General features: G+C 37.4%; 1 protein-coding gene across 13 annotated transcripts in view; it reads left to right on the top strand.

The window, feature by feature from the left end:
- HIVEP2 (HIVEP zinc finger 2) overlaps window positions 1-25,537 on the top strand; it is a 194,825-nt gene that overhangs the window by 136,736 nt on the left and 32,552 nt on the right. The window lies entirely within an intron of this gene.

The raw sequence follows: 25,537 nt of genomic DNA, 5'->3' as shown, positions 1-25,537 counted from the left end.
ACAAAGAAGTCTTTATTAAGAGCCAAGTGTGTGCCAAATACTGTTCTGGAATAATGGGTCACAGAGATGAGCAAAGCCAACTCTTTTGCTCTGAAGAGAGACACGGGGGCAGTAGTTACATAGGAGCACACTCAGCCTGTATCTTAAAGGGGTGTGTGCCCAGTGCCGAGAGTGAGGAGAGGGAGGGCTTAGAATCTCAGGATGGGTGAGGCAGGGCGAGTGTTCTCAGGCTTCAGGGAAAAGATGGTGCCAGAATTGAGGCCTGAAGGAGGAGTAAGAGGTGATGACCTTGTCTGTCTCTGCCTAAAGGTAACTTCAGATTAGAGACCTGACTTTTGTCTGGAATAGTTAAAGCTGACGTAGGTCCATTTACAGCCATTCATATCTAGTATTCATCCCTTACATGGATTATGCTTTCCATTATGCATGTTTTCTGCCTGCTGCTGGATATACCATACTACTGATACTGTGATATCTTAGCACGTATTCTGTGAAAGACCTTGTACTCGGATTTGTGTGGGATACAAAGATGAATATAATTCAGCCTTCAGGAGTCTTCCATTTAATAAGGAAGAGAAGAGCTGTATTCAAATGTTAATGGAAGAAGAGAGCATGCAACGTTTTAAAATAGGAACAAATGTGTACTATGGCATACTGACAGGAGAATGATTATACCAGCTGAGAGATTCATTATGAGGTCCTCCACCATCCATCCATTTATCCCTTCATCCAGCATTCCCTTCCTCCCTCCATCCATTCATCCTTCCATACTTTCCTCCCTCCCTGCCTCTATCCCCCATCCATTCATCCCTCCCCCATCCTTTCCTCCATCCCTCCATCCATCCTTCTATTCATCCATCCTTCTATCCATCTAGCCCTCCTTTCTTCTCTCCATCCCTCTATCCCTCCCTCCCTACTTCCCTCTATCTATCCATCCCTCCATCTATCCATCCGTCCATCCCTCCCCCATCTCTCTCTTCCATCCATCCCTTTCTTCATCCCTCCCTCCCTCCTTCCCTCTGTCTATTCATCCCTCCATCTATCCATCCATCCATCCCTCCCACATCTCTCTCTTCCCTCCATCCCTTTCTTCATCTCTCCCTCCCTCCTTGCTTCTGTCCACCCATCTATCCCTCCATCTCTCCTTCCATCCATCCCTGCCTCTATCTCTTCCATCCATCCCTTCCTTCATCCCTCCCTCCCTCCTTCCTTCCATCCATTCACCCACAGACATATTTACAGAGCATTTCTTGTGTATCATGTTTCATGAAACAGCTGGCATATGAGTTGGGTCTTATGTCTACGTAAGTTTTAATAGATCATGATACAGATCATAAAGAAAGTCTGCCAAGCCAAGCTCATGGCCTGAGCAAAGGCATAAAGATGCCTCTTATGCTTGAGAATAATGACTAAGCCATCTTTCTACAGCCTAGCTTGTTGGAGTAGATGTAGTGGAAGACTAGGCTGGATGGACAGTAAACCAGATTCTGGAGGGCCCTAAGTGATAGACATGGAGTTTGGAACTGGGTAGGAAATGGGGAGTCACTGAAAGGCTTTGAGCAGGAGAGCAGTAAGACTAGAAATATTGCTTTAGGAGACTTTATGTGGATGAGGAAGAGCCTGGAGGTAGGGACATGCTCTACAGCTGGCCTTGATCTTGTAATCCTTTTGCCTACGACTTGACCCCACAGGTTTTGGGTCACTGGCCAGTCCTTCTGTTCTTTACGGCAGCTTTCTGCCAGCTGGTGGCCTCCTGGCCTTGTGCATAGCCTCTCTCTTTGGAGTAACTTTGACTTGTCCTAGAGTCCCTCCCAATATTGCAAAGGTTTTGTCTCCTGGGATAGTTTCGACTTATTAAAATTATGACTATGACACCAGCCAATTTAATTTACATGTACACACTGAAGATATTATTCTTCAGCAGATACAAGTTATGGGACTACTGTTTAAGGCGTTTGGGGTGCTTTTTATGAGAACGTGGGTATCCAGCCATTTATATGAAATGTCACACTCATTATAACATTATTTCTATGGAAAAAAATTAGATTGATTTACATCATTTCAGTTTTGCCAGAACTGCATCCAGCCATGAGTTGGCACTGTCATGCCTTTGGATGATAGAATGCCCCCTTCAGGCCAGTTGTATGAAGCCCTCTACCTCCCAGACATCTTGACCTGGATGAACTGGTTGGCATCAATGCAAATTCACTATGGAGTGTACTCAGGGCATGCAAACTGAGTTTCCTATTTGCTTAAATTAAACACAAAGGGAAAGGTGACTTCAGCTTACCTGTCTTCCAGTCTTACACTTCCTAGGTCCTCTACTCAGAACTATGAAGTACTGGCCAAGTTGACTCCTCCTTGCTCAATGCTTAGTCTTTCCAGCTCCAGGCTATTGGTCCATTGTTCCACCTCCCTGGGTTGCCATCCCCTCTACTCTTTGCCTTTTAAAATCCTTCTAACTCAGTCCTTCAAGATCTATATCTAACATCACTTATCCCCTGTTGAGTCATCCTTGATTACTCTAACAAGAAATACATGTTTTCCTCCTCAGAATAATCCATGCAGTACCTGTCACAGAGTAGGAGCTGGGTATTGCAGTGAGATGTACCTAGTTCCAATGCCAGCTCCTTACAGCCAGAGGGACCGTGGATCCTGGACAGTTACTTAACCACTAGAAGCCTCATCTATAAAATAGTAGTAATACTGTTTATCTCCTAGGGTTGTTTTGATGATTAAATGAGATAATGCATATGCAAAAAGCTGAGCATAAGAACATCACATGGTATGCGTTTATGGTATTTTAATGTCTTAGATAGACAGATAGATAAGAATAAATAGATAAATAAGAATTATGTCTTATTTATCTCTGTGAGCTCCTGCTCAAAGCCTACCTCTAGAAAAGCCTGCCATTATACCTTGAATATGGTAAATTTTCCATAAATATTTCTTTGATGAGGAACTGAATATGGTTTTTGAATTAGAGAATTCACCTCCCAAAAAAAGGGATTTGTGAAAATAGTGATCTTAGGTTTTGAATTGCCAGAGACATTCCCAATATTAAGTATTAATAGTTCTCCCCTTTGCTCTGAGAAGTGTTATGATTTGGATAACACATGGTTTTTTAGAGTAAAGTGAAAGCAAGTTTATTAAGAAGTAAAGGAATAAAGAATGGCTACTCCATAGGCAGAGCAGCCTGGATACCAAATTTTATGCAGCCTATTTATTGAATATTTGCATGAATTTTCCATAGTATCTTTTCCACTCTATCATTTATGGTTTCATGTAAATATTTTGTTTCTCAAAGGAGATTGTAAGCTACTTGAGAACATAAGCCATTTTGTATCCTATTTCTCCAAAATGTGAGTATATTGGGAGTACTGACAGTGAATAAGACTAAGGCAGATCTACAGGGCAGTAACCCAGTAGGTACAGTAATACTCAGTATAGGTATTGGTATTGATGATGAAATTTTTTAAAATACTGCTTTTTAGACAAAGATGTTAGTTAATGTGTAGATGTATTGAGATCTATCCAGGTTGAGAACAGTAGTTCTAACCTGTGTTGAGAGGGCTGTCCTCTAGGCACAATTTCTCCAGGGCAGACAGAGATGATGTCTGATTCCCCATTGTAGACCTGGCACCAGGCAAAACATCTGACACTTGGTATATGCTCATTAAATATTTGTTAAATGAATGAAAGGTAAGGCTTTTAGCACCCTACATATTGGTGTTTCATAAGCCTCTACCAGAGCCCTCCAAATTAGGCCCTTGGTAGGTGGCATTATAAAATCTATGTGCAGTCTGAAGAGCTCTTGTATGCTTAAATATGAGCTCAGCAAGTTGATGAGATGGTAGAGCTAGGTCAGGAGACACGCAGTCTTCTCAGACCTTCCCTGAAACTGTTCCCATGTGCTATTTTCTGTATAAGGTCCTCCCCTTGAAGAAAAGTAGATTTTCTTTTTTTTCTGTAAAACTCTGCCCTACTTGGAAAGCCCTGCAGATGAGCAAAGGAAGGCAGGATTCCTTTGTCTCTCTGTGTCCTCTTCCACCAACAGAAAGAGCAAGCTCTAAGTAAAAGGTTCCCAAGTTGGGATAGGGGGCAGTTGTTGGGGGGCAGTGTTGGGATCTGGCTTATTACCATGATACTCCCTGAGGCTGGCTGGGATTTCAGGGGGTAGAGAGGAGCTGGGGGGTTCCTTGAGAAGGGAATGTTGGAGTTAATTGCTTCCCTGTCCCTCCATGGGGAGCACAAGCTGTTCCCTCTTGCGCACAGGCTGGCTGGTACAAGTGGCCAGGGTCACATACCAGGCCCTCCTGGCTCCTTTGGCTCTCTAGTTCCCTAAAGACATCTGCTAGCCTTGCCAGCCCATGTAATTACTCCCCTGTTTACAGCCCATCTTCTCCTTCTTTTATTATACCTGGTGTATGTTTTGCATCTAGTTCATCTTGAAGGGTATATACCTCACAATCTGGCGTTATGTAGGGTGGCACTCAGCACACTGTTAAGGGAACTTGTTGATTATGTGTTTTTTGTTGTTTGTTTGTTTATTTTGGGGAGCAAAGGCTAAAATTTGTGGCCATGCCCTGTGGAGTCCAATTGAAAGGATGACTATTCTCCATTCATCTTTAAAAAGTCTATTCACAATAATTATCTAGCACTTTTCCTGTGGGATTTTTTTTAAGCCTTTCTCCAAGGTGCGGTGGAATGGCCTTATAATCTCAAGCACATTATTAGGCTGCCTTATTTTGTTAAAAGGATGTCAGCTTTGCCCTTCTCCCACAGACCATCTATTATGACTATAGAGTCCTTATTTGACTAATAAGCAAGAGTATCTACACCCCAACATGTGTCAGAGAACAATTTTTGACTTTTTACTGTTGCTTAATACCTTATGCAAAGGTTAGTTAGGTTAGTTGACAGAAGTATGCTGGCATTTGTTTTTCCAAGCAGGGGTCATAACTCAGGACCTCCAAATGTGTATTTTTTTTTTTTCAATTTGATTCACATAAAGGCAGGCCATTAAGTCTTCAGTTGGCTTTTGGGCACTAATAATTCTCTTTCTTGTCTTCAGCAAGCCACTTTACACATCTTCATTACCTGCCTTCCTCTGAAAGGACTAGAGTTATGAATCCTGATGTTCTAAAAATTATCATGGTGTCAAGCCAGATCAGGAGAGTGTGACCCTATTATTGTACCTGCCTTCCAAACCACCTCTTACCTGCTGTCTTTGTGGGACACTCAATCAATCTACTTTAGTACTGGTGTAACATTTTCTGAAATTGAGTGGAGTTCTCCAGGCCACAACTACATATAGTATTCATTTATAATTATTCACAAGTCCTTTGAGCTCTTCATCACTAAGGTGTGATTGTTTAAGCTGTGAGAAAATTTTTCCAATTAAAATTTATACATGTTGAATAAAATACACTGGCATTGTGCTTCCATATGCAATTAAAGTTTGTACTAGAGTTTGATGCACTGTGTCATTGTAGACTTGCTTGGAAACTTCTTAGAATTAGGAGATTGTGAAAACAGGTGATAAACAGCTTTTGATAATTCATGCTTAAGAGCTCTTTCAGCTTAGAAGTTGAAATGCTTAGGAGTTCAACAGGTTCATATGAAAATGAGATGATTTGGTTCCTTTCCTGGTACTTTCAGCCTCCCACTCCTCAGGAGTCAGGGGTGTGTGAAGGAGTGATGTTCCCATACACTGGGTGCCAAAGAAGAGAAGTCATCTCTCTGTGTCTCAGGGAGTGAATTATGGCCCTTGATTATAGGAAAGGAGGAATCATTCTTCATTGTTCTCTCTCCTGTCCTTGCTCTGTCCTGATTTTTGCTGCACGCCCATGCAGTGAAGGCAACTACTGACTTTATTTTCAGTGTAAGCATCTGTGCGCTTTTGAGTTTAGGAAGGATATCTTCTCTTGGTGTCCTGAGTTTTGTGTGTGTGTGTGTGTGTGTGTGTGTGTGTGTATACACTATATATATATATAGTTGGGGTATTTTTTGCCTCAGTGTTGGTTATAGCTATGAAAGATGCAGACAGCAGTTGCTTCACAGTTAACCCTAAGTCTTTGTACCCACATAGTGTAGGTGAAATCTTTTTTTAACCCTGTTCTTCAACTAATTATATGCCTTGCCTATGCAACTGTAATTATTTCACCAGCATCTGTGAAACCTATGTCATTTCTCTTTTAAAATATAGTCAGAAAAAATAGCAGAAATAAATCTATTTTGAAAGCTTGTGTGGTGAAGCAAATTCCACTAAAGTAAAGAGATCCTCCTGGTTGGAGCATTCACTGTAGCATTTCATCACCTGAAACTTCTAGGTTATGATGAAATACTGGCATATGCACTTAGTTACCAATTGAAGTTTAAACTTATACTTCATATATTTCTTTTAGTAAGAATTAAATACACTAGCAATCTTGACCTGGTCAAACGCAGACATTTAAAAGTATATACTACAGAGTTTTATATGATGCCTTTAAAAGACCCTGCATTCATTCTTGCTGTACTTAGTGACCTTACTTAAAAATGCCAAAGATCTTTTTTTTAATTCATACATTTGGTCAGTCTTTAAACTCAATTTATTTTAAAACAACTTAGATATTAAACCATCAAAATCAGAATTTTATGTTGTAAAATCTAGCTTAGCTACAGAAACATGGCAGGACTTTACCTCTTAGTATAAAAATATAAAATTCCGAAGTAAATTGCACAGCAAGTAGAAGCTATCACATTATTTTTATCTTTTCTTTGTGTATTGCTGGAAAATTCTATCTGTTCATGATTCTCTTCTCTCCATGACATTCCCTTATTAGGGAGTGATTCTTTTTTAGAAACTTTAAGCTTTGTTTATGATGCTTTTCTTTTTTCTTTTAGCAATGTCATTTTTCATCCTTAAAATTGGGTTTGCATATATTAGGAAAAGAAGGGCAAACAGTGATTTGTGAAATTAAGTGAATTAGAGCTGTGAACATGATTTACGTATAGTAGTTTTCTTTTTTTTTTCCTTTATTACTTCATGGCCAAGACTCGGATGTACTAGTCAGTTCATTCATACATTAGAAAGCATCCTTTAAATTTCGAGTATGAGGGTGGCAGAGACTGGCTGGCTGTTTACCAAACCTGTGTCCTGTTCTTACTGGACTCACAGTTAGACTGCATTTCCCAGGCCTTGCTACAGAGAGATGAGCCATGTGGCTGAGTTCTAGTGAATGGAATGTGGGGGGAAGTCCCTGTGTGCAACTTCATCACCTGACTCATCAAACCCTTCCCTGGTTTACCCTCTATGCTTCTGTGCTTTTGTCATAATCATGGCAGAAGATTGAATCCCTGTTGCAGATGGTGAAGCCATAAGTTTGAAGGAGTTTGGGCTTTTTAATTCCTCCCAGTATGGAGCCACCCATCTATCAGAACACACATTTTAGATTGCTATTGAGAATGAGCCCTTATGCATTTTGGATTTTGTTTGTTACAGCAGCTGGTAGTATATTAACAAATACAGACAGAATCCCAACCTCCTGGGGCCTCATACTCCAGTCTACAGATTAATATGGCACAGTGAGATGGAATAATTAGTAGATGTCTATCTTGTGTTTTCACAGAAAAGGACTTGTGGAGAACTTTAGGGAGAAGGAGATACTTACATTTAAAGATGAATACAAATGAACTATGTTAGAACTTAAGTCATGACACAGAAGGCCTGTGATGGGACATCTATAAAACTGTGATTGAGAAGGGCCATGGATTTAAAATTCATATCTTACAATGATCTAGTGATTTTCATTTTCATATTGTTTTCACATATGGAGATTCACTTAGTTCTTACAGTAACCCAGGAAGATAGCAGGGCAGGAATTATTGTGTCCATTTTATAGATGGGAAAACCAAGTCCCACTAAGTGGAAGTGACTTATACAAGGGTACATAATCAGGAGAGCTGAATTGGTCTGCTAACTGAGAGGTGCTGTGGAAATACTAGATCTGGAGTAAAAGAGAATTCGCTTAGATTCTTGTAATTACTGGCAATCACTATCTCAGTGATCGTTGGCCTTATTTAGCTTTTGCAAGTGAGAATGTTATCTAACTTTCTCAAGTGAGAATTTTTTTTTTTTTTTTTTTTTGAGACAGAGTCTCACTCTGTCTCCCAGGCTGGACTGCAGTGGCACAATCTCATCTCAGCTCACTGCAACCTCCGCCTCCTGGGTTCAAGCAATTCTTCTGGTGAGAATGTATTTTATAGTCTGCTGACATTTGCCTTAATCTAGTGTTCTTTTCATGCTATCATAGTACCTCTTAACTGAAGGTATTGTGTGTATTCCCTCGTTCCTTTTTTTTTTTTTTTTTTTTGACACTGGCCACTGCTTGACCTCATACCTGGTGAGTCCCTGGGAAAGGTCCTCTCTTCTGACCTGCAGAGAACATCAGAACTGAATAGACAGGGCAAGCCGAGCCATCACTTGGGCTACCCTGGCCTCTTTTCCTTGTGCAGGCTCAGTCCATTATGTTCCCCACACTATATAGTGAGGTGACTCCTACAGTATTCACTCTGGTCAAAATGTAGAAGTTTCTGCCAGTTATCACTATGTAACTAGTCTTTGTCAAGAAATGCCATTATTTACTCATTAACATCAAAAAGCAACAAAAGATAAAATTATGATCTTCTAAAGCTATTGTCTGGTATAGCACACGACCTTTCTGAGCCGTTTGGATTAGCCTAGGGAGAGACACTCAACATCAGAACAGAAGGATCTTTCCAGTTTTATATAATAGAGCCAGTTCTTTGAATTATTTTCATAGATCTAAATATCTTCTATGCATTTTGAGGGATTCCTCCTCCTAAGCCTCTCAAATTCTCCCTTTTTTATTTTCTGTTTATCATCCCTGAGAATATTAAAGGGAAGCATTTCTAAGATTTTAGTTGCTGGTTTTAAATTTTAATCTCTCTCAACAAAATTAAATCATTCTCATCAAAAAGATACTTATCACTCTAAGCAGAAAATGTATTCTTTTATAAATTTACTTGTGATTAGTCATGCATTTCTTGTTTCTGAGCATATTAGGCATATATAAAAATGAAGGCCAAATACTTAGAAACTTAGGATGATTAGCTTGGAAAGGAACCCATTGTTTCATAGAGAAGCATAAATCCAGTGAAGATGCCATCTGACAGTTAGAGTCCCACCATATTAAACTTGAATTCTGCACTTCGCATACTAGAGGCAGAGGTGCTTAGTAAGTGTTAATAATGACTAATATGATACCATGGTTGTTAATTGAATATTGTCATCTAAAAATTGAAGTAGTAGACATGCACTTCAGCAGCTCAATGTGGTGATGCTGTCTTCCTAGGTTTAATTCCTCAGATATTTGTGAGCTATTAAGACCATTTATTCCACATCAGCCAAATGCAGACATTTTCAGTGTTTTTTGCTGCCACCTGGGTGTGTGGTAGCCCAGACAATAAATCTGAAGTAAAGGGAAAATATTTGCTGCTTAGTCTAATTTCTGGGAAAGTTCTTGGGAAAAAATGAGGTTTTTCAATATGCTAGGAAAAAAATAGCCTTTAGCAATTTGACCCTGGTTTGAGAAGACTCTTGGTCATTGGCATTAAGTGATATATGGCTTTTCATGCACAAATGAGCAAGGAAAATTTCAAACTAATCAGCGATGCTGGGTTCCTGTCATGGACTTGGTGCTGATGTATCATTCCCTGCTAGACTGCAAAGGGACTATGTTTGTGGACTAACTGCATCTTAGCCCAGAGGCTCCCCTGCTGTTTGATGTCACTAGTTTGCTATTCTACCACCTTGAACTTTAATTGCAGTTTCAGATAGCATTATAGAAGTTAGTTGACAACTCTGATGTTTGGGACTTCAATAAGGTTTTGGGGAAAACATGCTTTCAGCAGGTGTTGATTTTTCAAATAATTTGTTGATGTTGCAGCTGTCCACTGATGACCAGAAATTTACTAATTTTTAGTCACTTCAATAGTGACTAGTGACAATGAATAGTAATATGAATATTCATTTCTTCCAAGAAGAGATAATGCCTGATGCTCTGTCTCCTCTTTTCTTAGTGGTTTAGCCCCTCAGCAAGAAATGGCTGTCCCTGAAATGGACAAGATTCATATTCCTATCTGTCTTTTAAGGATACCTAGGTGTTACCATAGATAGCGCTGTCTCCTCCCGGGCTGCACTTAGGACGAGAATGATGTTTCCCACTGACAAGCCAAAAAAATGAGTTACATTTAATGGCTAGTCATTATGACATAATACAAAAACAAACTCCAAAGCAGGAATTTTGGCATTTATATTCTATGTAGTAATGTTTTGTTTATGAAATACATTAAGAACAGTTTGCCTTTTCAGCATTTCATGCTTTAAGTAATATTTCATGTTTTCAGTATTTCACCTGTGCTAAGACAAAATCTACAGATATAAACACATATTTCACATGTGCTTGCATGCATGCAAAATCAAATAACCATTTTCAACTTATGGTCACTTGTTACCCCTATAGCTCAAATAATAAAAGTCAAGTACCTACTTTTGTAAATGCAATGTTTGCCTGTATTTATAGCTTCTGGAAACTTAACTCTGCTAATATATAAATAAGAATGCCAATATTTTATGACATTTTACAAGTGCTAGGTATTGTCCTGAATGATTTGCAGGTGCTATCTCATTTAATACTCACAACCTGCTGGCATAATAACTATTAGTATCCCATTTCATAATAAAGAAACATGTTAGGAGAATTAGTTATATAACCAAGATCTCATAGCTGGTGAATTATGCATTAGAATTGGGACTCAGTTCTGTCTTCACTCGAAAGACTATGCACTTCATCAATCAACCCCATCTGCATGAGGTCACCCTTGTCCCCAAGCAGTTAGGAGCATAATCTCTTCTCATTTTGAGAGGGTAGGTTAGGCAGAAAACTGCAACCCAGGCGAAACACTGTACAACCTTGCTATTTCTTGGTTTCATGCCATCTTCATGGGCATGCAGGTGGATCTAGAAAGGGGGAAGCACCAGCCAACCAAACCTGTTTCAACCAAGGCGTTTTAATTATAGCATTTGTATGACACTATTGACAGCAAGGAACAGGGAACTTGACAGGAACTATCTAAAGCAAAAATGGAAACATTATTGATTCATGAATTGCAACAATACAGTGGTGGTGTGCTTTCAGCCAAAGCTTGCTCCAGAGATCTGTGAAGCCTTGAGGAGCTGGTTTCTTTTCTTTTTTTTTTTTTTTTTTTTTTTGAGACGAAGTCTCACTCTGTTGCCCAGGCTGGAGTGCAGTGGCATGATCTCAGCTCACTGCAAGAGGAGCTAGTTTCTTTTGTTGGGGTGTCTGACTGTCTCCTCTGTGTATCAGATGTGCCATCAGGCTGTCTCCACTCATGGTAGTAGCAATGACCAAAGAAATCCCTGACTTTCTCTCCTCACCACCATAAGAGAGAATTCCTTATGGCTTCTCAGGATGAAAATCCCTTTTAATGTTTGACAGGCACCAGCTACTGTTACCTAGAAGCCCAAGTCAGAATTATTTATAATATTCCTCCTTGACATAAAATCACTATGTTTCTGGCAAAAAAGAGGATTTTTCCAGACCTGTGTGTACAGTGGTCTCCCTTATCCAAGGGGGATATATTCCAAGACCCCCAATTGAATGCCTGAAACCATAGAGGGTACTGAATACTATGTATACTATGATTTCTTCTATGCATACATACCTATGATAAAGTTTAATTTATAACTTAGACACAGTAAGAGATCCACAACAATAACTAATAATTAAAAAGAACAATTATAACAATATATTGTAATACAAGTTGTGTGAGTGTGGTCTCTCTCTCACTCTCAAAATATGTTATTGTACTCTTCTCACCTATTTTCCCACCATGGTTGACTGAGGGTAACTGAAACTGCAGAAAGCAAAATTGGGAATAAGGGGGTATTTTGTTCATACTATCTGGGCGCCCCAAGCACATATGTATGCAATGGAAAACTGTTATTCAAGAAGAATAGCACTTTGTTTACAGTTTTGGGTGATGTTGTCTCTATTCTCTATCTAAAATATTTATGCCCTTATTAGCTTAAAATCCTAATTACTGTCTCCCTGACTAAAGTATTTCAGACTTGTTACTTTTGATGAGTTACAACTATTTGTTCCATGTAGGAAAGTATTGTGAAATCATTTAGAACTAAATATTTCACATAAATTTGGAGTGACTTGGATAGATGAAGTTTAATGAATTCTAAAAAATTTTTTTTAAATTTTTCATCCAGAACTTGTAAGCATTGGGTTGATGTTAAGGTGGTTTCTATTTAATGAATAAAATATCAGAAATATCAAAAAATCTAGAAACATCAAAAAAAGAAAAAGTTAGGTGTGTTAGGAGTGTATAAAATATATGTAGACACTATTTTGTCATTTACTACCATGAAATATACATACATCTATTATAAAAAGTTAAAATTTGCCAAAACTTTTGCACACACATAGACCATACATGGCACCATTCATGATGAGAGACATGTAAACACAGGTAAAGATGCAGTATTAAATCTGCATAAAACTAACTGTTGTACCTGCTGTACTACCGTAATAATTCTGTAGTTCCCTCCTGTTGCTACTGCAGTGAGCTCAAGTGTTGCAAGCATCCACTTAAAACGCCATGTGACGCCAATCATCTCTGTGTGAGAGGTTTGTCGGCCAGCAAAGTGCAGACGCAATAAAAAGTGATCTCTCCTGGTTCTTGCACATTTTTCATCATGTTTAATGCAATAGTTTAAACCTTGAATAACACCATGGGACCCACAGGAAGTGCCATTACTAATGCTAGAAGTGCTCCCCAGAAGCAGAGGAAAGTCATGACATTAGAAAAAGCTGGATTGCTTAATGTGTACTGCAGTTTGAGGTCTACAGCTGCAGTTGCCACCATTTCAGACAGATAATTCATCCTGTAAACAGATGATGAAAACTTAATGGGATCAATAAATACAGTACAGTACAGTAAATTTATTTTCACTTCCTTATGATTTTCTTAATAACATTTTTTCTAGCTTATTATTGTAGGAATACAGTATATAATACAGACAACATACAAAATATGTGTTCATCCACTGCTTAGGTTATCGGTAAGGCTTCTGTTCAACAGTAGTCTATTAGTAGTTAAGTTTTGGGGGAGTCAAAAATCATATGCAGATTTTCAACTGCTCGGTCCAGGGTAGGGGTAAGATCAACATCCTAACCCCTGCGGCATTCAAGAGTCAACTTTAGTCACTGTATAAAAGCTTTCTGACTGTTTACTATGCTGATAGGACGTACTCAGAGCCCTCAGTGAAGCAGGAAGTTTTAGTTAGGGCCTAGACATTAACATTTCTTCAGCTTGGGTTTCCTTATTCAGCAATAAAACTGCTTTGTTCATTAGTATCAATGACAGCAGCAATCATATCTACTACTTGGCAATTTAAAATTGACAGGTCACTTTCATGTGTCCTCTCCACGTGGGCTCGCCCATAGAGTGGTGGAGAAATGGGCCAGCACCTTTATTATCCCCTTCTTATGTATGAGGAAACTCAAGCTCCAAAAGGGATTCACCCACGGTTTGTCCATGGCAGATGGGATCTTAAACCTATGTCCATGTACCGCCAATGGAAACAGCCTTGCACTGAGAAGCAGGAGGCCAAGGAGTGACCCACTGCTGTGTGATCTTTGAGGAATTTCTTTGACAATTGCTTAACTTTTCTGAGCATCCGTTTTCTCATGCTCTTCTTCCATTACAAGGCTATTGTGAGACTGAAATAAGTTTTGAAAAATAATATACATAGACAAGACATTACTAAAACATTTTCTTCTCTATATTGTATTGCTAGTTACCTGTTGAAAGACTCACTATAATCTATAAATATTTATTCAAATAATTTACATCTATGTTAAAATCAGAGAGCAGAAGCTGCAATAAAATTAGTTCTGGCACCTTATCTAAGGCCCTCAGTGAAACCAGAGCAAGTCTGATAGAAATTGGACAAAATGATTAAAATACTTTATGTTGCAATTTTCTTTGTTTTTATTTGATTATTTGTTTTTGCTTATTTTTCTCTACTTTTGTTTGTTTTGATGAAAATCTGTGCTAATGAAGAATTCTTGATTAGGTGGGTTGTTTTTTTCTTAAGCAAATTTTTTCCCTTCAGTGATATGTGAGAAAGAATGAAAGTGAGATTCCAAATAACATCAATAAATGAGAAGTCACTGAATATTGTATGAATTCAGACCATTCACAGGCCTGCAGATTTTGGCAAACTGCTTTCAAAACTAAAAACAATTTTTTAATTTATTATAATTTTTCAGGGCAAATAACTTCTGGTTGCCTTGTTTAAATTGCATTCTTCAAATTATTTATATGTGTGAGGAATATAAAAATTAAGCCAATATGTTTATATTAGATATTGCTCAATGCTGACTGAAACCCAAATTAAGAGTTCCAAACACACACTCTTTAGTGTTTACATTTATTTGAGGAGAAAGATCAAATTCGATCACATATAATTGGTTAATCAAAATGACACTGAAAATGATTTTCAGGCTCTTTAATTCATTGTTTAAAATTGGAGTAACACTTAGGATAGTTGAAGCTTTACCTTAAAAGTAGAGGTCAATTTGAGACTTGTAATGCTTTCTGATCAAATGGCTTCAAAACTTATTAAAGTACATGTTTCTAAATCTGAATTTATAACCCCATGGGTGTTCAACAGAGACAAAACCTTCATCCACCCGCTTCAGTACACTGCACAGGATTTGTGTGTAGGATCTGCCGGTGTAAGTTATCCATGTCCAAGAATATGTCAGATGCATTTGCCTTGTCTGCTGCTGAGCTTTGACAGTAGCTGGAAATTTGACCATGGCTCAAAGATAATATAATTTGACCATATTATTTCCGTATTATTCTTAAGCAGTTCCTTAGAGAAGCAAAAATAATTAGTGCTCCTATCCAGTTATGTTATATGTACCTTTTCTGTTATATTTATGAAAGCTCTTCTTCTCTTGGAATCAATACAGTTGAAGGCTAAGGAAAAGGCACATATTCAGAGAGCTTCTGTCATTTTTCACAGAGCTGGAACTAATTAGTCTTCACAGTTGTGTTGCTCAAACTATTGAAATATACAAATAGATTCAACTTTGGAAACAGTTCCTAGCTACATTTATTGCCTTATTTAATAGTCCCCATTATTGAGATCTGTGTGTTTGTTTGTGTACATATTGTTAATTATCAGTATGAGACAATGGGAAAGAAAAGTAGAAATAGTACTTGAAGCTAGAAGTGATGTTAGTGACCAAAACACATGCCTAGAAGGTCTAGATCCTTCCTATAAGATGGCCACAGATTTAGATCTTAGCTTTCTATCAGTCAGCCCAAAGAGGGAATAGAATAGGCTTAAAATGTAGTGTCTATAAAGCTAATTTTAAATAAAAATAAAATTCTTCCTGATTTTGAGTCTAGATAAATTTCTCCCATATCACTTCATTTTAAGTAGACAATTAGAAATTATAAACCATGAGGGCTAGTCACAGTGGCTCACACCTGTAATCCCAACACTTTGGGAGACCAAGGCAGGCAGATCGCTTAAGCCCGGGAGTTTGAGACCAGCTTGGGCAACATGGCAAAACCCTGTCGCTACAAAAAATACAAAAATTTGCCAGATGTGGTGGTGGGCACCTATAGTCCCAGCTACTTGAAAGGCTGAGGCAGAAGGCAGAGGGAGGCACTTTAGCCTGGGCGTGACAGAGCTGGACCCTGTCTGAAAGAAAGAAGGAAAGAAAGACAGAGAGAGAGAGAGAGAGGGAGAGAGAGAGAAAGAGAAAAAGAAAGAAAGAAAGAAAGAGAAGGAAGGATGGGAGGTGGGAGGGGGGAGGTAGAAAGAAAGAAATTAATAAATTATAAAACATGGAGTTCCTTTTTAATTGCTAAATATACTAGAATTGACACCTTACTCTGCCCATAGTATCAAGCAATACATATTTTGGTAATCATGGTATCGGAAAAGAAACGTGGCATAGAATATCGTCATCAATTTCCTTTGTTAAATTATTGGTTAATTCACTGAAAAGAATCACCTCAGTCACTAATGATGCTAAAAAGTAAATATTTAAGTCATCAGTAAATATTCCCTAAATTCCTATACAATGAAGCACAGCATGAGTATCACAATTTTCTACTGTAGGTAGTTATGTAGAATTATGAGAGATATATACAGTTTTTAAAAAATATAACAGTCTTAAATCTACTGTTCATACATAATAGCTTATAGTTAATCATCTTAAGAGTTTTATTTTAGAATAAAAGATAAACTTTTGGATATATTATTAAATTATTTGGATATGGTTATTGACTCAGAAAAAAGTTTGGAAAATACTCTTTTTAAATGGCCTAATAAGAAGTAGTGTTTTTCCTAAGACTGCTGCAAGTACTAATACTTAAGGCAAATTGACTGTTCCCCACTCATCAAGCCCCTCTAGCACAGCTAGTTCCCTGCTCCCATCAGCAGACCTCACCTTCTACTTTTCTGAGATATTAAGAAGGGACTCCTCAGTTTCTTTTCTATCTGAAAAGTTATCTTGCTTCATTATATCTTCCTTCCCTCCATTCTAAAACAGAAAAATTTTCATGCTTTCTTCTGACAGATTCCTTATTTATGCTTTTGAGTTCCTTTTTGGTTCCCACTTTCTTTTATTCATTCTTTAATGAAATATTTATTTATTTATTTATTAGTTTTATTTTATTTTATTTTATTTTAAATTCTGGGATACATGTGCAGAATGTTCAGGTTTGTTACATAGGTATGCATGTGCCATGGTTGTTTGCTGCGCCTATCAACCTGCCATCTAGGTTTTAAGCCCCGCATGCTTAGGTATTTGTCCTAATGCTCTCCCTCCCCTTGTCCTCCACCACCTGACAGGCCCCGGTGTGTGATGTTCCCCTTCCTGTGTCCGTGTGTTCATTGTTCAGCTCCCACTTATGAGTGAGAACATGCCGTGTTTTTCTGTTCTCCTGTTAGTTTGCTGAGAATGATGGCTTCCAGCTTCATCCATGTCCCTGCAAAGGACATGAACTCATTCTTTTTTATGGCTGCATAGTATCCCACTTTTTAAAGAGTTTATTCCATTATCTTATTACTTGTATCTTTTCCTCCTTTGCTCCAAGTCTCCTTGCCTTAAAACAAACTTCTTCTTAATCTTTATTCTTTTTCAGGCTACACATTTGCAGAGTTTGCCCGAAAGGGATGGAAAGAAATGGGATATAATAGCTTTCTAAAGTGTCTCTGTGACTGTGGCAGTTGTCTTCTCAGAACCACTGATGTCTCTCTGTGTCTGCCAACTAAAGTTCTTTACCTTCTGCCACCACCATCACCTCAGTGTGCCTAATGTTCTAGGCAGACAGACTGTTTCTCCAATACCCCTTCTCTTGTCTATGTCACGATAATAACCTCACATTAAATGCATCTCTGCCTGCAAATCTGAGCCTTCTTTCAAAATCTAAGATAGAGTTCCTTAAATGCAGCATTTCTAAACAATCTCCTGTCTTCGTATACTCACAACACCATTTCATACCTCTATTGCTTTTATAGCTCGTTGTTCATATCTTTTCCTTACTCATTAGACAGTAAGCTCTTTGAAAGCAGAATGTTCTCTCATTTGTCTTGATCCTACACATGCACACTATTTTTAATTCTTACTTGGTGTCATTGAAATTGATTTAAATTTATATGTATTTGGGGATTTTTTGGTAAATGAGGCAGTAATATCTGGATTCAAACTCAAAGAAATATGAAGTTTGCATTTTAGTAATGTTTTATTTCATCACATTAGTATATATGAGCTTTGGAAAAAATGTAATTTGAGTGAATGAATGAGCCTGCAGATGGAATTCTGGAATTGCCTGACAGAATTTGCCCAATAGGATCTTATAAATGCCTGCTTGAAACTTGAATTTTTTTAGCCTTAAACTTTGTAGGCAATGATATATTCTGAGATGAGACCAAAAGTATGAATGCCATTCACAGTTTGTCAAAATGTCAAGGAGGTACCTGAATAACCATGTAGCACAGGTTAATAATAAATATTTATCTAGTTAATTCATTTGTGCAAATCATGGCTTCCACTTGAGCCCCTTCCCTCTGTCTAGTCTTTCCTGGTTGTTCAAGCCATTTTTGATCGTATGGTTCCTAATCTCTGAGAACAACTGATGTTCAGGTTATTTGCTGTGTGCTAACCTCATGTCAATTTCTGAAGTCTTGAGAGATAGTATCCACTTACCCTATGTACCTTATAGAACCTGGGACAGTGTGAGTCCAGATTTGTTCTTTGGTTTCCTGAGGTTGTATATCTCTACACAGGCACACAGACCAATTTCCCCACTCTCTAGGAAAATTGTCAAGAGAGGAAATAGAATTGATTCTTTCAGCAGCTCAGTTATTAGAAGTAGATAGGGTCTGTCTGATTAGGTTATATGATATGTCATAGGCTTTGCCTTGATTTCTTTTTGAGAGAATTATATTGTGTGTAGACCTACTATAGAGAGACTGAAGACAATTTTATTTTTCATCACATCTGAGAATTGTTTGTGGCGTGAAATGTGGGATGCAATTCATATTTTCAGCTGTGCTTTCATTGCTTTGGGTATTATTTCCACTGATGCAGGAGGATCTTCCCTCAAAGATGGATTTTCTTCAGGCAAGGTCAGCCTGTTATATGAATACTTATGAATATAATGCATATTTTATGATTTGATTTCTCTGTTCTCTTTGTTTACTTAATCCAAAGTTAACTGCGGCCTTTCTTTATGCTAGTCTTGGCATACCCAGGAGTAAAAAGAAAATTGGAGAATCATGACCTTATTTATGTATATCTGCAGCAACCGAATAGTAAACATAAGTATTGTAAAAGATAAAACTTGAGAAAACAGTACATTGGAGTTATGACTTTGTTGTGTCATATATACTTCTCACTAGAGTATGGTAGTCAAATACACCTTTTTTGCTTTTATCCCTGTCTCTCCAAATATTTAGTTAAAGAGTAAATGTTTAAGCTGGCTTGGCTAGAAGTAGTTATTTACCTACCATATTAAGGGATAAGATAGAGGAAATGGAAGGGAAGGAAAAAAATAAAAATGGGAAAATGTATCACAAAAGAGAAAACAAAAAAAGATTTTTAATTATACAAAACATCTACTTGGCTCTGCCCTTTTGCAAAACCAATGCAGCAGAAGAAGTAGTGCCTGTGGAGTTGGTGTTACCATGTCTTCACAGGTCTCCTAGGTGAAATTTTGGTATTATGAACAAGGGGCTTGCCTCCATTGACTTTCAATGAAAGAGCTATCTTTGCTTTTAGGAAGATGGTCTCATAACTCTACTTAAAATATTTACTGAAAAATTTTCGTTATAAGAGCATAAAAATCTTAGAAAATAGCTTATACTGAAAATTGGTTGTAAATTAAGTAATTATTTTTGCTTTGGATACTAAATAATGCACTGCTTGTAGAAATTGATTATCTTCTAATTTTTCTGTCATTTACTCATTTTGGAAAAATTAAAATTTTTGTTGCATTTATTTTTATTTCGTATAAAAATTGATAAACATTTCAGTGGAGCATTGATCCTTAACTACTGTTATTTTCTGTTTCTTTGATTATGGATTATAAATATCTTTGCTCATTTGAATTTCAAAATTATTAATTCTTCATTTTTTACTTCTTTACTCATTCAATCAATTTCTGCAATAGGGTTAGATAAATAAACTTTGAATAAGAGGAAGTAGTGTGGATAATGGAAAATAATTGACTTGACAGTTTAAAGACCTAAGCTGTAGACCAGAACTATCATAATGAGCTGTGGATCCCTAAGCAAGTCTTTTGACTTCTCTGGTTCTCACCTTTTTCATTTGTTAGTTGCCTGATAGATTAAATTCAATGGTTTCTAAATTATTCCACAGCCCTAAACACTGCCTATATGATTTAGAATAAGCTAAACATTTAAATAGTAATAGAAGTTTGTAGTCATATATTTGCTCCTAAAATCAAGTTAGTCAGATATATGACTTACGTGATGTCAAATTGGGTCAAGAAAACAAACCTAGGTTATAGCTCTTATCTTAGAAAACATGACGTGTGTTTTAAGGACACATGTTGGGAGAAGTTTGCATGGCCAATACCAGATGAGCACAGCCAAGATGCAGAATGACTGGAGAACACTATATGATCCCGAATCATCAAAGGAAGATTAAATTATGGTTAGTAGACTGTAATTAACTCAAGGCAAAAGCTAGTGTACTTTTGAAAATAAATTACCACTAGATGTTTAACAAAAAATGATTTTCTCTGTGGTCTTTACCTAACCATAAGGTTGTATTAACTAGAACACCTTATTCCCCAAGCATCCTCATGAACCAACATTCTATCACACAAAATAAAGTATATATAATCATAGAGAAACCGGAATGGTAGAGTCTTGTATTTTTATTTCATCTGACAAATGTATTTGTCTCTAAATCTAACATTGATAACTGTGCATTTCTGTATATTAGCATATATAGTTTTATTTAAATATTAAGTTCAGTGTCGTTACATCTAGAAAGCCTTTTCTAACTTTCCAGAAAGGAGTGACCATTCCCTCTTGTAATCTCCTTTGTAATCTGTTTATATTTATGTCATTTGTTGAACTAATTCACAAATATCTCCCTGCTGAAGCTCTGAGCTCTTTGTTTGTTTGTTTGTTTTGTTTGTTTGTTTGTTGTTGTTGTTTTTCAAGATGGAGTCTTGCTCTGTTACCCAGACTGGAGTGCAGTGGTGTGATCTTGGCTCACTGCAACCTCTGCTTCCCGGGTTCAAGAGATTTTCCTGCCTCAGCCTCCTGAGTAGTTGGGATTACAGGTTCCAGCCACCACACCCGGCTAATTTTTGTATTTTTAGTAGAAACAGGGTTTCACCATGTTGGCCAGGCTGGTCTTGAAGTCGTGACCTCAAGTGATCTGCCCGCCTGGGCCTCCCAAAGTGCTGGGATTACAGGTGTGAGCCACCATACCCAGCCAGCTCTGTGCTCTTAAATGCAATGCTTATCTTTTCTTTTTCTGTATTGTGTAAATACAGCCCATTTCTGGCACATCGTAGGCATTCAGTAAATGTCTTTTTTTGGGGGGGGGATATTTTTTTAATTATACTTTAAGTTTTAGGGTACATGTGCACAATGTGCAGGTTTGTTACATATGTATACATGTGCCATGTTGGTGTGCTGCACCCATTAACTCGTCATTTAACATTAGGTATAAGTAAATGTTTTAAAGTATCATAGAATAATCAGAAATCCTATTTAAAGAGGCCTAAGTTACAATCTCTAATGCACATGTATCTGCTTTTTTTGTTTGTTTTCACTAGTTTTAATTTACACAATGCTTTGTTTCCTATCTTTTCTGTGCTCCTGCACTACCTGCTGAGAATCAGCAATAGACCATATGTAGCTTTGGTGTCATTTTTATAGGCAGTTTCTGGCTAATTTGGACTCAGTTTGCCCCAGCCTCCTATTATGAAAACTCTGTGGGAATCCTTCCTTCCATGCACCTTCTTGACTTTTCAAAACCTTCTACATTGTTGTCCCAGTAATGAATTGCCCCATGTTCCAAAACTACTATGTTTCTCTTTTCCTAGTCATGTCCCTTTAATATGTTTTCTTTTTTACATTTCAACCCCAACCTCATCCATTACCTTTATATCAAAAATATTTCTGAAGATCTAAGCTTATAGTCATCATCCTGTCAATGTGTGTGTGTGTGTATGTGTATGTGTGTTGTCTATCCTGTACCTGCCTTCTCTAGTCCTTTGCAGCCTCTTCTTCCTTTGCCACTTTACGCACTCCAAAGTGGAACAATGGGCCCATTTAGAGTCTTTTTTTTTTTTTTTTTTGTAGAGAGGAAAAGATGCCTCTACAAAAAGCTTGTGAAATTGATGGAGTATATCTTGAACATTGATATCTCTTTCAGTGCTCTTCTCCCATCTTTAGTCGCTACTTTTGAATCTTTTCTATTCCCTACTATAAGAGTAAAGTGTCTCTTCTCTAGTGAAGAGTAGTGTTCATTCTTTTAAACATGTAATACTTAAACACTCCTTTTACTGAGAAATAAAATTATCATGTCTTGTTTCCAGTTTCTATTTGCCATTTTTCCATTGAGTTTATAAGAATTATTTTCATTGATGTTGTTTTTATTTATTTTTTTTTTTGAGACAGGGTCTCACTCTATCCCCCAGACTGGTGCAATTATAGCTCACTGCAGCGCCAAACTCCCGGGTTCAAATGATCTTCTCACCTCAGCCTCCCAAGCAGCTGGGACTACAGATGTGCACCACCACACCTGCCTAAATTTTTTTTATAGAGATAGGGTCTTGCTTTGTTGCCCAGACTGGTCTCAACCTCCTGGGCTTAAGCAATCCTCCCAAAGTGCTGGGATTACAGGTGTGAGCCACTACATCCAGCCAATAATTATTGTTTTTAATTATGACAATGCTCATCTAAAGTGTAACTGGTTTACCTTATCAGCTCTTCTCCTAAAATTGTGATATAGTGTGTATTTATTTAACCTCAGAAAAAACAAGGGTGATGGGAGGTACTTGAGAGTTCTGCCAATGAAACCTTCACCTCTTGCTATATTCATGTAAGAGTCATATTAAAGCATTAACTATAACTTGTTTTGAAACAATTTGGAAAAGTAGAGAATGGAAAAAGACAACCCCACTAACAATGGATATTTTTAAAATGTCTATCTATCTGTCATCTATGAATCAGTAGCTTGACTCTTGCTTAGCTTAATAGTAATAACCTATAAGCATCCAACAACAAGTAACTAATGCCAAGGATTTTTTTTCTTCTAAGAATGGGAAGGCTGAGAAACCACTGGGATAGAAACAGTAATACTCAAATCTTCCAAGTGTTTATTACAAATAGGAGATGGAGGATTGGAAAATATTTTCAAGGGTCTCTTCCATTAACCTGCAGGTTGACAGAAAAACCATCTTGTATGTGGTAAAGTGAAATATAATTTTTACCTCATATTTAGGAAGGAATTTTAAATGACCTTTGGATATTTGTCAAGATTCATTAGCACTATTTCTGAAAACTTGTTAGTTTTATTAAATATTAAGGTTTCATTGCCTGTTAAGTTCTTATGAAGCTAATAACCTAAAAGCAAAGTTAAAGAAATAATCATCTTTCCTCCTTTAGTCCATTTCTTTAATAGCATACTATGTAAACTGTTGATTTCTTGAGAATAAGAGCATGAGTTGTCATAGTACATTCTCAAGAGCTGTTTGATGAAAGGATTTTCTTTTATTTTGATGGAGAAATAAAGACACAAAAACTCACTTAAAATTAATGCAAAAAATAAATTTCTGAGATGGCATCTCCATATCTCCATTTCAATAAGAACAATAACCAAGTCCCATGTAGAGGCCATTACTGATTTCAATTTATAACAAAATGATTTGTGCCAAAACGCTGCAATTGATATCATATCTTTCATGCTAATATTATTTGCATCTTTGCTTTAAAATCATGCTAATCTGGAACTTTCTTTAAGGTAAAGATAAGTATAACATGATTATCATTGCTTTTCTCTTCTTCAAGAGAAACCCAAACATTTAAAAGGTCATGAGTGATGCAACAGAACCAGTTTTTGAATCCTCTTACCGGGTAAAAAGGGGGCTCTTCTGTAATCTACAATTTCAAATACATGTGCATGTCATGAAAGGAGTGTTTACCATTTCCAGTAGCCATCATCTTAGAAAGTAAGACTGGAAAAACGGAGTCAGAACTGGGAATGCTGTCCCATCAGAGCTTGTTGGGGGGCACTCACGTGCTCTGTTTTGCCTGTGGAGACTGCTGGTAGGAATGACGATTTCTGGAAGGGAAGGGAGGTTGGTGCTGGCCTACTGAAAATTAAGCTCTTCTTTTACCTTCTTGCCTCTTAATTTGGTGACTGTGAGATTACCAGTCACAGGTAGTCACTGACTACTGCAAGTTAAGGTTCCGTATAAATATCTGCATCTTTAGAACCTTGGCCCATTTATGTCTTGGATGCATTTTGCTTGGAGTACAAAATAACTCAGTGATTTCTTCTTCTTCTTTTTTTTTTTTTTTTTTTTTTTTGAGGAATGCCATGCTTTACTTTAGCCTAGATTATAGTTTTTGTGGGGTTTTTTTGAAGTGCTTTTATTTGATTTTTTAAAACAGATGTGATATTTAGTGTGTTAAAAATATAGATATAGTTGGCCGGGCACGGTGGCTCACACCTGTAATCCCAGCACTTTGGGAGGCCGAGGCGGGTGGATCATGAGGTCAGGAGATTGAGACCATCCTGGCTAACATGGTGAAACCCCCATCTCTACTAAAAATGCAAAAAAATTAGCTGGGCGTGGTGGTGGGTGCCTGTAGTCCCAGCTACTTGGGAGGCTGAGGCAGGAGAATGGCGTGAACCCGGGAGGCAGAGCTTGCAGTGAGCCGAGATCGCGCCACTGCACTCCAGCCTGGGCGACTGAGCAAGACTCCGTCTCAAAAAAAATAGATAGATAGATAGAGATATAGTTAATTATCTTATAGAAAATATATATTTTTAGGATATCATCTCTATTCCTTCTATGTTAATGAATCATGCTCTTTAGCATTGATGAAAGTTTCAATTTTGAGAATAGTAGACCTTGTCAGGTGTCACTTTGAGTGCCAGCAAACGGTTGATTTGAGGCAAGAAGAATAAAGTTTAAAAAAGAAAATAAATCTAGCATTTGCTTAATAATTTGCCCTTTGCAGCACCAGAATCTTATGTGACCACCCACATTCATCTGGTTACTGACGTGGTTCTTGCTTCAATTGCAGAAGCTATTTTTGCACCTTTTGTGTCTTTTGAGGAACCGAGTGGGCCTACTTGCTTATAATGATTCATGTCTCAAGTGCACAGGGTGTCCTGAAGTGCTACTGCAGTGGTGTGCAGAAAGGAGGGGGAAACTGAAGCAAACTACTTCCTTTAAGCACTTTGAATGTTCACATGAAGTGGTACTGCAGGAAAGCACACTTTAACTGTTATGTTTTAATGCTTTAGTTATTCTTATGGGAGTTTTGTAATAACTTGTCAGGACAAAAGGGCGATTTTTAAAAAAAATAACAAATATACGATTATGGGTATTATAATATTATTTTTAAGTAGGTCTTTTATACTGGGAGATAAACTCTGTTAAGATTGTTGATTAATCTATTCAGATTAGGTAGTTTGATCTTCCATGCATTTCTTTGGATCATACTTGAATAAATATTAATTCTATATATGAAAAGTTCCTTTCTTCATTACTTACTAGACTTTTAAAGTCTGAATTTTGCTTTGGTTGGGTTTGGATTCCTATTTCAGAATTTAATTTTAGCACAAAGTATAACATTGCTGAAATAAACTATAGAAACAAATTTACAACAAGGTTATCTGAGACTTCA

The sequence above is a fragment of the Pan paniscus genome, chromosome 5 (genome assembly GCF_029289425.2).
Source record: "Pan paniscus chromosome 5, NHGRI_mPanPan1-v2.0_pri, whole genome shotgun sequence".
Classification (NCBI taxonomy): Eukaryota; Metazoa; Chordata; class Mammalia; order Primates; family Hominidae; genus Pan; species Pan paniscus.
The sequence above is the reverse complement of the archived record's forward strand: the minus strand, read 5'-3'. Positions and strand labels throughout refer to the sequence as shown.